Source organism: Procambarus clarkii, chromosome 76, assembly GCF_040958095.1.
Source record: "Procambarus clarkii isolate CNS0578487 chromosome 76, FALCON_Pclarkii_2.0, whole genome shotgun sequence".
In the NCBI taxonomy this organism is placed as follows: domain Eukaryota; kingdom Metazoa; phylum Arthropoda; class Malacostraca; order Decapoda; family Cambaridae; genus Procambarus; species Procambarus clarkii.
The window spans coordinates 5,215,660-5,226,513 of NC_091225.1; the positions used below are offsets into that span (position 1 = coordinate 5,215,660).

General features: G+C 23.3%; 1 pseudogene; it reads right to left on the reverse strand.

The window, feature by feature from the left end:
* Positions 1 to 9,602: 9,602 nt before the first annotated feature.
* Positions 9,603 to 10,638, reverse strand: LOC138357074 (ATP synthase subunit a-like; annotated as a pseudogene).
* Positions 10,639 to 10,854: the final 216 nt, after the last annotated feature.

The following is a 10,854-nucleotide window of genomic DNA, read 5'->3' on the forward strand; positions in this document are numbered from 1 at the left end:
ATTTTTCCCTATAGGTAGCCTTAAATTAATATAGAGAGAAATTTAGTATAAGATTGCATTCTATTTATACTAAGTTTAATTTTTGTTATTTAAATATGGTATTATATATATGTGCTTTAGAAAAATATTCTGCCCCTCCTGAAATGAAAACCATATTCTTTTATCTTAATTTCAAATAATTTAATATATCTATTAAATTTTAAGAATTAATAATATAAATAAATTTATTAATCCTCTTCATATATCTAATTATATCAAGTATAATAACCTTTAAACTTTACAATATATATATACATCTAATTAATATTAAAATTATATTATATTATTAATATAGCATTGCTTTATATAACAAATTGCATTGAGATATAATTTAATTAAATCAATTTATGTTAATAAAAATAAATTTTATTATAAAATATTATAAAAAATATTGAGGAAGATAATCTTCCTCAATATTTTTTATATAATAAAATTTAAAAAACTATAATTAATTCTAATACATAAAATAATGCTTTATTATAAAAAAATTATTTTTATTATTTAAATTATTTGTATATATATACTAATTCAGTCTTATTCTGCCCCCTCCAACATAAATTTTATTTTTTTACTTTAATTCCAAATAATTTTATACATCTACTTAATTTTAAGAATTTTAACGAATAATATAATTTTAAAAAGATTAGTCTTATTCTGCCCCCCCAGTAAAATAATTTATTAAAACATTGCTATCATATTCTTGATTTATAGTAAATTATATTGATTTTTCTCAATTTATATAATATTATATATTTTGAAATAACTACATCGGGCTACCTCTTTCATTTCCTTAAGATTCTAGAGTCTAAGTTCTTCTGTTTCTTATTATTATTTATCAGGATATAAATATTATAAGAATCAGTTTCGATTGAGATATACCAAAACATAATTAGAGAACTAACGGAAGTCTAAATAATAAGAACTTAGTTCAAGAAAAAAATGTTACGTAAAAGTACTCTTTTCTGACAAAGAGTACTTTTACTACATTTTTCCCTATAGATAGCCTTAAATTAATATAGAGAGAAATTTAGTATAAGATTGCGTTCTATTTATACTAAGTTTAATTTTTGTTATTTAAATAAGGTAATATATATATGTGCTTTAGAAAAATATTCTGCCCCTCCTGAAATAAAAACCATATTCTTTTATCTTAATTTCAAATAATTTATTTTATCTTTTTAATTTTAAGAATTAATAATATAAATAAATTTATTAATCCTCTTCATATATCTAATTATATCAAGTATAATAACCTTTAAACTTTACAATATATATATATATACATCTAATTAATATTAAAATTATATTATATTATTAATATAGCATTGCATTATATAACAAATTGCATTGAGATATAATTTAATTAAATCAATTTATGTTAATAAAAATAAATTTTAGTATAAAATATTATAAAAAATATTGAGGAAGATAATCTTCCTCAATATTTTTAATATAATAAAATTTAAAAAAGTATAATTAATTCTAATACATAAAATAATGCTTTATTAAAAAAAAATTATTTTTATTATTTAAATTATTTGTATATATATACTAATTCAGTATTATTCTGCCCCCTCCAACATAAATTTTATTTTTTTACTTTAATTCCAAATAATTTTATACATCCACTTAATTTTAAGAATTTTAACGAATAATATAATTTTAAAAAGATTAGTCTTATTCTGCCCCCCCCCCCCCCAGTAAAATAATTTATTAAAACATTGCTATCATATTCTTGATTTATAGTAAATTATATTGATTTTTCTCAATTTATATAATATTATATATTTAGAAATAACTACATCGGGCTACCTCTTTCATTTCCTTAAGATTCTAGAGTCTAAGTTCTTCTGTTTCTTATTATTATTTAACAGGATATAAATATTATAAGAATCAGCTTCGATTGAGATATACCAAAACATAATGAGAGAACTATCGGAAGTCTAAATAATAAGAACTTAGTTCAAGAAAAAAATGTTATGTAAAAGTACTCTTTTCTGACGAAGAGTACTTTTACTACATTTTTCCCTATAGGTAGCCTTAAATTAATATAGAGAGAAATTTAGTATAAGATTGCATTCTATTTATACTAAGTTTAATTTTTGTTATTTAAATATGGTATTATATATATGTGCTTTAGAAAAATATTCTGCCCCTCCTGAAATAAAAACCATATTCTTTTATCTTAATTTCAAATAATTTAATATATCTATTAAATTTTAAGAAATAATAATATAAATAAATTTGTTAATCCTCTTCATATATCTAATTATATCAAGTATAATAACCTTTAAACTTTACAATATATATATATACATCTAATTAATATTAAAATTATATTATATTATTAAAATAGCATTGCTTTATATAACAAATTGCATTGAGATATAATTTAATTAAATCAATTTATGTTAATAAAAATAAATTTTAGTATAAAATATTATAAAAAATATTGAGGAAGATAATCTTCCTCAATATTTTTTTATATAATAAAATTTAAAAAAGTATAATTAATTCTAATACATAAAATAATGCTTTATTATAAAAAGAATATTTTTATTATTTAAATTATTTGTATATATATACTAATTCAGTATTATTCTGCCCCCTCCAACATAAATTTTATTTTTTTACTTTAATTCCAAATAATTTTATACATCTACTTAATTTTAAGAATTTTAACGGATAATATAATTTTAAAAAGATTAGTCTTATTCTGCCCCCAGTAAAATAATTTATTAAAACATTGCTATCATATTCTTGATTTATAGTAAATTATATTGATTTTTCTCAATTTATATAATATTATATATTTAGAAATAATTACATCGGGCTACCTCTTTCATTTCCTTAAGATTCTAGCATCTAAGTTCTTCTGTTTCTTATTATTATTTATCAGGATATAAATATTACACGAATCAGCTTCGATTGAGATATACCAAAACATAATGAGAGAACTAACAAAAGTCTAAATAATAAGAACTTAGTTCAAGAAAAAAATGTTATGTAAAAGAACTCTTTTCTGACGAAGAGTACTTTTACTACATTTTTCCCTATAGGTAGCCTTAAATTAATATAGAGAGAAATTTAGTATAAGATTGCGTTCCATTTATACTATGTTTAATTTTTGTTATTTAAATAAGGTAATATATATATATATATGTGCTCTAGAAGAATATTCTGCCCCTCCTGAAATAAAAACCTTATTCTTTTATTTTAATTTCAAATAATTTAATATATCTATTTAATTTTAAGAATTAATATAAATAAATTTATTAATCCTCTTCATATATCTAATTATATCAAGTATAATAACCTTTAAACTTTGCAATATATATATACATCTAATTAATATTAAAATTATATTATATTATTAATATAGCATTGCTTTATATAACAAATTGCATTGAGATATAATTTAATTAAATCAATTTATTTTAATAAAAATATATTTTAGTATAAATACATTAAAATATTATAAAAAATATTGAGGAAGATAATCTTCCTCAATATTTTTATATAATTCAATTTAAAAAAGTATAATTAATTCTAATACATAAAATAATGCTTTATTATAAAAAAATTCTTTTTATTATTTAAATTATTTGTATATATATACTAATTCAGTCTTATTCTGCCCCCTCCAATATAAATTTTATACTTTTACTTTAATTCCAAATAATTTTATACATCTACTTAATTTTAAGAATTTTAACGAATAATATAATTTTAAAAAGATTAGTCTTATTCTGCCCCCCCAGTAAAATAATTTATTAAAACATTGCTATCATATTCTTGATTTATAGTAAATTATATTGATTTTTCTCAATTTATATAATATTATATATTTTGAAATAACTACATCGGGCTACCTCTTTCATTTCCTTAAGATTCTAGAGTCTAAGTTCTTCTGTTTCTTATTATTATTTATCAGGATATAAATATTATAAGAATCAGTTTCGATTGAGATATACCAAAACATAATGAGAGAACTAACGGAAGTCTAAATAATAAGAACTTAGTTCAAGAAAAAAATGTTACGTAAAAGTACTCTTTTCTGACAAAGAGTACTTTTACTACATTTTTCCCTATAGGTAGCCTTAAATTAATATAAAGAGAAATTTAGTATAAGATTGCGTTCTATTTATACTAAGTTTAATTTTTGTTATTTAAATAAGGTAATATATATATGTGCTTTAGAAAAATATTCTGCCCCTCCTGAAATAAAAACCATATTCTTTTATCTTAATTTCAAATAATTTATTTTATCTTTTTAATTTTAAGAATTAATAATATAAATAAATTTATTAATCCTCTTCATATATCTAATTATATCAAGTATAATAACCTTTAAACTTTACAATATATATATATATACATCTAATTAATATTAAAATTATATTATATTATTAATATAGCATTGCATTATATAACAAATTGCATTGAGATATAATTTAATTAAATCAATTTATGTTAATAAAAATAAATTTTAGTATAAAATATTATAAAAAATATTGAGGAAGATAATCTTCCTCAATATTTTTTATATAATAAAATTTAAAAAAGTATAATTAATTCTAATACATAAAATAATGCTTTATTAAAAAAAATTTATTTTTATTATTTAAATTATTTGTATATATATACTAATTCAGTATTATTCTGCCCCCTCCAACATAAATTTTATTTTTTTACTTTAATTCCAAATAATTTTATACATCCACTTAATTTTAAGAATTTTAACGAATAATATAATTTTAAAAAGATTAGTCTTATTCTGCCCCCCCCCCCAGTAAAATAATTTATTAAAACATTGCTATCATATTCTTGATTTATAGTAAATTATATTGATTTTTCTCAATTTATATAATATTATATATTTAGAAATAACTACATCGGGCTACCTCTTTCATTTCCTTAAGATTCTAGAGTCTAAGTTCTTCTGTTTCTTATTATTATTTAACAGGATATAAATATTATAAGAATCAGCTTCGATTGAGATATACCAAAACATAATGAGAGAACTATCGGAAGTCTAAATAATAAGAACTTAGTTCAAGAAAAAAATGTTATGTAAAAGTACTCTTTTCTGACGAAGAGTACTTTTACTACATTTTTCCCTATAGGTAGCCTTAAATTAATATAGAGAGAAATTTAGTATAAGATTGCATTCTATTTATACTAAGTTTAATTTTTGTTATTTAAATATGGTATTATATATATGTGCTTTAGAAAAATATTCTGCCCCTCCTGAAATAAAAACCATATTCTTTTATCTTAATTTCAAATAATTTAATATATCTTTTAAATTTTAAGAAATAATAATATAAATAAATTTGTTAATCCTCTTCATATATCTAATTATATCAAGTATAATAACCTTTAAACTTTACAATATATATATATACATCTAATTAATATTAAAATTATATTATCTTATTAAAATAGCATTGCTTTATATAACAAATTGCATTGAGATATAATTTAATTAAATCAATTTATGTTAATAAAAATAAATTTTAGTATAAAATATTATAAAAAATATTGAGGAAGATAATCTTCCTCAATATTTTTTTATATAATAAAATTTAAAAAAGTATAATTAATTCTAATACATAAAATAATGCTTTATTATAAAAAAAATATTTTTATTATTTAAATTATTTGTATATATATACTAATTCAGTATTATTCTGCCCCCTCCAACATAAATTTTATTTTTTTACTTTAATTCCAAATAATTTTATACATCTACTTAATTTTAAGAATTTTAACGGATAATATAATTTTAAAAAGATTAGTCTTATTCTGCCCCCAGTAAAATAATTTATTAAAACATTGCTATCATATTCTTGATTTATAGTAAATTATATTGATTTTCCTCAATTTATATAATATTATATATTTAGAAATAATTACATCGGGCTACCTCTTTCATTTCCTTAAGATTCTAGCATCTAAGTTCTTCTGTTTCTTATTATTATTTATCAGGATATAAATATTACACGAATCAGCTTCGATTGAGATATACCAAAACATAATGAGAGAACTAACAAAAGTCTAAATAATTAGAACTTAGTTCAAGAAAAAAATGTTATGTAAAAGTACTCTTTTCTGACGAAGAGTACTTTTACTACATTTTTCCCTATAGGTAGCCTTAAATTAATATAGAGAGAAATTTAGTATAAGATTGCGTTCCATTTATACTATGTTTAATTTTTGTTATTTAAATAAGGTAATATATATATATATATGTGCTCTAGAAGAATATTCTGCCCCTCCTGAAATAAAAACCTTATTCTTTTATTTTAATTTCAAATAATTTAATATATCTATTTAATTTTAAGAATTAATATAAATAAATTTATTAATCCTCTTCATATATCTAATTATATCAAGTATAATAACCTTTAAACTTTGCAATATATATATACATCTAATTAACACTTTCGCGCTTTCGATTAGAGATAACTCGTCACTGGTTTTTCTTACGATTCCGCATAACTGCCTACTTTTCTCGTCAATTGAAAAAATATTTCTATAAATTCCATTTTTTAACCGAAATGGATGGGGATACTTTTGTTTTGTAGAGAATTTATTTGCGAATTTTTTGGTATCAGAATGAATATTATATCACATAAACTTCTATGAGTAAAAAAAAAATACACAAAGTATGTTTGGGGGTGTGGCGAGCGTGTGGCAGTGGGTTCCCTTTAGCCGTTGATATATCCAACACGTGGGAAATATTTGTATGTGTTATGTATATGTCTGTGTAGGGAATTTTACTGCGATCACTGTCATACAAATTATAAAATGTTTCAACAAGTATAAACATGACAAACATCAAGCGAACGAAAACAATGCGTTCGTTTCTGCCGCGAACGCATACTGAGCGACGTGGTTCTATATTTGGCGCTTCTCTTACACATGCTTTGTACAAATGTTATACAGTTCATCTTATAGAAAATTTTATTGCGAACACATTGGTATAAAAAAGAAATACGTACATAGAAAAGTAGGGTCAGGAAACATATAAACTTTCCAAGCATGATTTCCCCCCTGTGTTTTCGCCAGTGCGCTCGCGGCTAACTACTCTCCACTGTACACACTCTTGCGGGTGGGCAATTACCTATATTAAACATTCATATGCATATGTCCGAGTAGAGAATTTTATTGTGATTTCAATGATACCAAAATTAGCGATGTAGGACAACTGTAGGCTTCGCAACCATTAAGAGAGTGGAAACATTTTGTTGCTGTTTGGCGCTCTCGGCGAGTGATCTGCATAGTTTTTTATTTGGTGTTGATACTCCTTATGCTTGGGCGGCATTTTATAGGTATGCTCTTATAGACAATTTTATTGCAAACACAGTGACACCAAATTTAAATACGTGCGCCTTCAATTCTTGTCAGGACAGTCAAAAGAGTGTACACTTTTTCGGTCTTACCACGTAGGCGCGCGAAGTGCCGAAAGCATCTGGGGTATTGTTTTTTTTTGAGCGCCGAGAGCGCGAAAGTGTTAATATTAAAATTATATTATATTATTAATATAGCATTGCTTTATATAACAAATTGCATTGAGATATAATTTAATTAAATCAATTTATTTTAATAAAAATATATTTTAGTATAAATACATTAAAATATTATAAAAAATATTGAGGAAGATAATCTTCCTCAATATTTTTATATAATTCAATTTAAAAAAGTATAATTAATTCTAATACATAAAATAATGCTTTATTATAACAAAATTCTTTTTATTATTTAAATTATTTGTATATATATACTAATTCAGTCTTATTCTGCCCCCTCCAATATAAATTTTATACTTTTACTTTAATTCCAAATAATTTTATACATCTACTTAATTTTAAGAATTTTAACCGATAATATAATTTTAAAAAGATTAGTCTTATTCTGCCCCCCCAGTAAAATAATTTATTGAAACATTGCTATCATATTCTTGATTTATAGTAAATTATATTGATTTTTCTCAATTTATATAACATTATATATTTAGAAATAACTACATTGAGCTACCTCTTTCATTTCCTTAAGATTCTAGCATCTAAGTTCTTCTGTTTCTTATTATTATTTATCAGGATATAAATATTATAAGAATCAGCTTCGATTGAGATATACCAAAACATAATGAGAGAACTAACGGAAGTCTAAATAATAAGAACTTAGTTCAAGAAAAAAAGGTTACGTAAAAGTACTCTTTTCTGACGAAGAGTACTTCTACTACATTTTTCCCTATAGGTAGCCTTAAATTAATATTGAGAGAAATTTAGTATAAGATTGCGTTCTATTTATACTAAGTTTAATTTTTGTTATTTAAATAAGGTAATATATATATATGTGCTTTAGAAAAATATTCTGCCCCTCCTGAAATAAAAACCTTATTCTTTTATCTTAATTTCAAATAATTTAATATACATTTATTAATTTAAGAAATAACATTTAATAACTAAAAATGTTCCCCTTTTAAGAAAGGGGGGAACATTTTTAGAAGAGACTCTTCAACTTTACAGCGAAAATGTAATATGTTATACACCTTAAAAACAAATTAGAGGCTTATTACCAAAATTTAGGCCGAAACTAAACGTTAATCTTCGCTTTCTAATTTATAAATTTGATCTACCGATACCTTATGCGTGCAAATCATAAATCATAATTGACTACAACTCTTACTCATTTTACTCCAACGCACCTTTTAATCACACATAATATAAACCAACAAGTCAAATTAATAAAAATATTAACCCCGCCAATAATCAAGTAAAAATATTTGTTAACCTGATAATATAAGCTAAAGGTATTAAAAGAGTAATCTCAACATCAAAAATTAAAAAAAATTACAGCTACAAAAAAAAATCGAAGGGAGAAAGGTAATCGAGCTCTACCTTTTGGATCAAACCCACACTCAAAAGGTCTACTTTTTTCACGATCAACTACAACCTTCTTAGATAATAATAAAGCTACTAATATTACTAATATCCTTACTACTAAGGTAAATAAAACACTTGTTACTAAAATATAAATTAATTTTTCTAGACTCTAGACCTTTTGGTTGGAAGCCAAATATACATTTATACTAAAAAATTAACCTCCTCATCAGTAAATAAATACATATAAGAATAACCACACTACATCTACAAAATGTCAATATCAAGCAGCGGCCTCAAATCCGAAATGATGATAAGAAGAAAAGTGACACTTATATAAACGATATAAACATACTGAAAGAAATGAGGAACCAATAATAACATGAAGCCCATGAAACCCAGTAGCCACAAAAAAAGTCGAACCATAAATAGAATCAGCAATTGAAAAAGATGCCTCCACATATTCAAAAGCCTGTAACCCTGTAAAATACAACCCTAACATAACAGTTAATATCAACCTCTGTAAAGCCTCTTTATAATTAGAATTTAAAATAGCATGATGAGATCAAGTCACCATAGCCCCAGAAGACAATATAATTGTAGTATTTAATAAAGGTACCCCGAAAGGATTAAATGGTTGAATACCCCTAGGCGGCCAAAATCTCCCAACCACTACAACAGGAGATAACCTCCTGTGGAAAAACGCCCAAAAAAAAGAGAAAAAAAATAAATCTTCTGATAAAATAAATAAAATTATACCTCAACGTAATCCTCTTATTACAGCTCCAGTATGTAATCCTTGATAAGTACCTTCACGAACTACATCACGCCACCATTGAATTATAGTTAAAATTACACCTACAAATCTTAAATATAATAAATCTGCCCTAAATTGATGAAATCACTTAATTAACCCAATAGTTAATATTATAGCTCTAATTGAACCGGTTAAAGGTCAAGGTCTTATATCCACTAAATGATAAGTATGATGTTTATGTCTTGACATTAATTTACTTCTCTAGCATATAAAGTACTTAAAATAGCAAATACGTATGATTGAATAACTGCAACAGCAGACTCTAATATTAAAAAAAGAATTTGCAAAATAATAAGAACCCAAAGAATTTTTAAAGGCATAGAAGAACCTATCCCCCCTAAAAGCCTTAATAATAAATGACCAGCAATTATATTAGCAGCTAATCGCACTGCTAATGTTCCAGGTCGAATAATATTTCTAATCCTTTCAATTAAAACTATAAAAGGCATCAATACTCCTGGAGTACCTTGGGGTACTAAGTGAGCAAATATTTCTTGAGTATGATTAACTCAACCAAAAACTATAAAAGATAGTCGTAAAGGAAAAGCAAGTGATAATGTTATTGCTAAATGTCTTGAACTTGTAAATACATAGGGTAATAAACCTAAAGAATTATTAAACACAATTAAAGTAAGTAAAGATACAAATAATACCTTTAAACCAATATTTTTTGTCCCTAAAATTACTTTAAATTCACCATATAATATATTAGTAAACTTTAATCATATTATAACTCAACGTGAAGGAGGAACTCAATATATAAATGGTAAAAATAACAAACCTAAAAAAGTAGAAATTCAATTTAAAGGAAGAGAAAAAACTCTTGAAGAAGGATCAAAAATTCTAAATAATCTTGTTATCATTTTCAAACTTTCTCAGTTTCCTGATCCCTTTTTAGTACCTGATCTGATTTACAATAAATTACTAAAAAATACTGTACAGCTAATACTAAAATTAAACTCAACAAAAACATAATATTTTTTTTTTGAGATATATACAAGAGTTGTTACATTCTTGTACAGCCACTAGTACGCGTTGCGTTTCGGGCAAGTCCTTAATCCTATGGTCCCTGGAATACGATCCCCTGCCGTGAAGAATCGTTTTTTC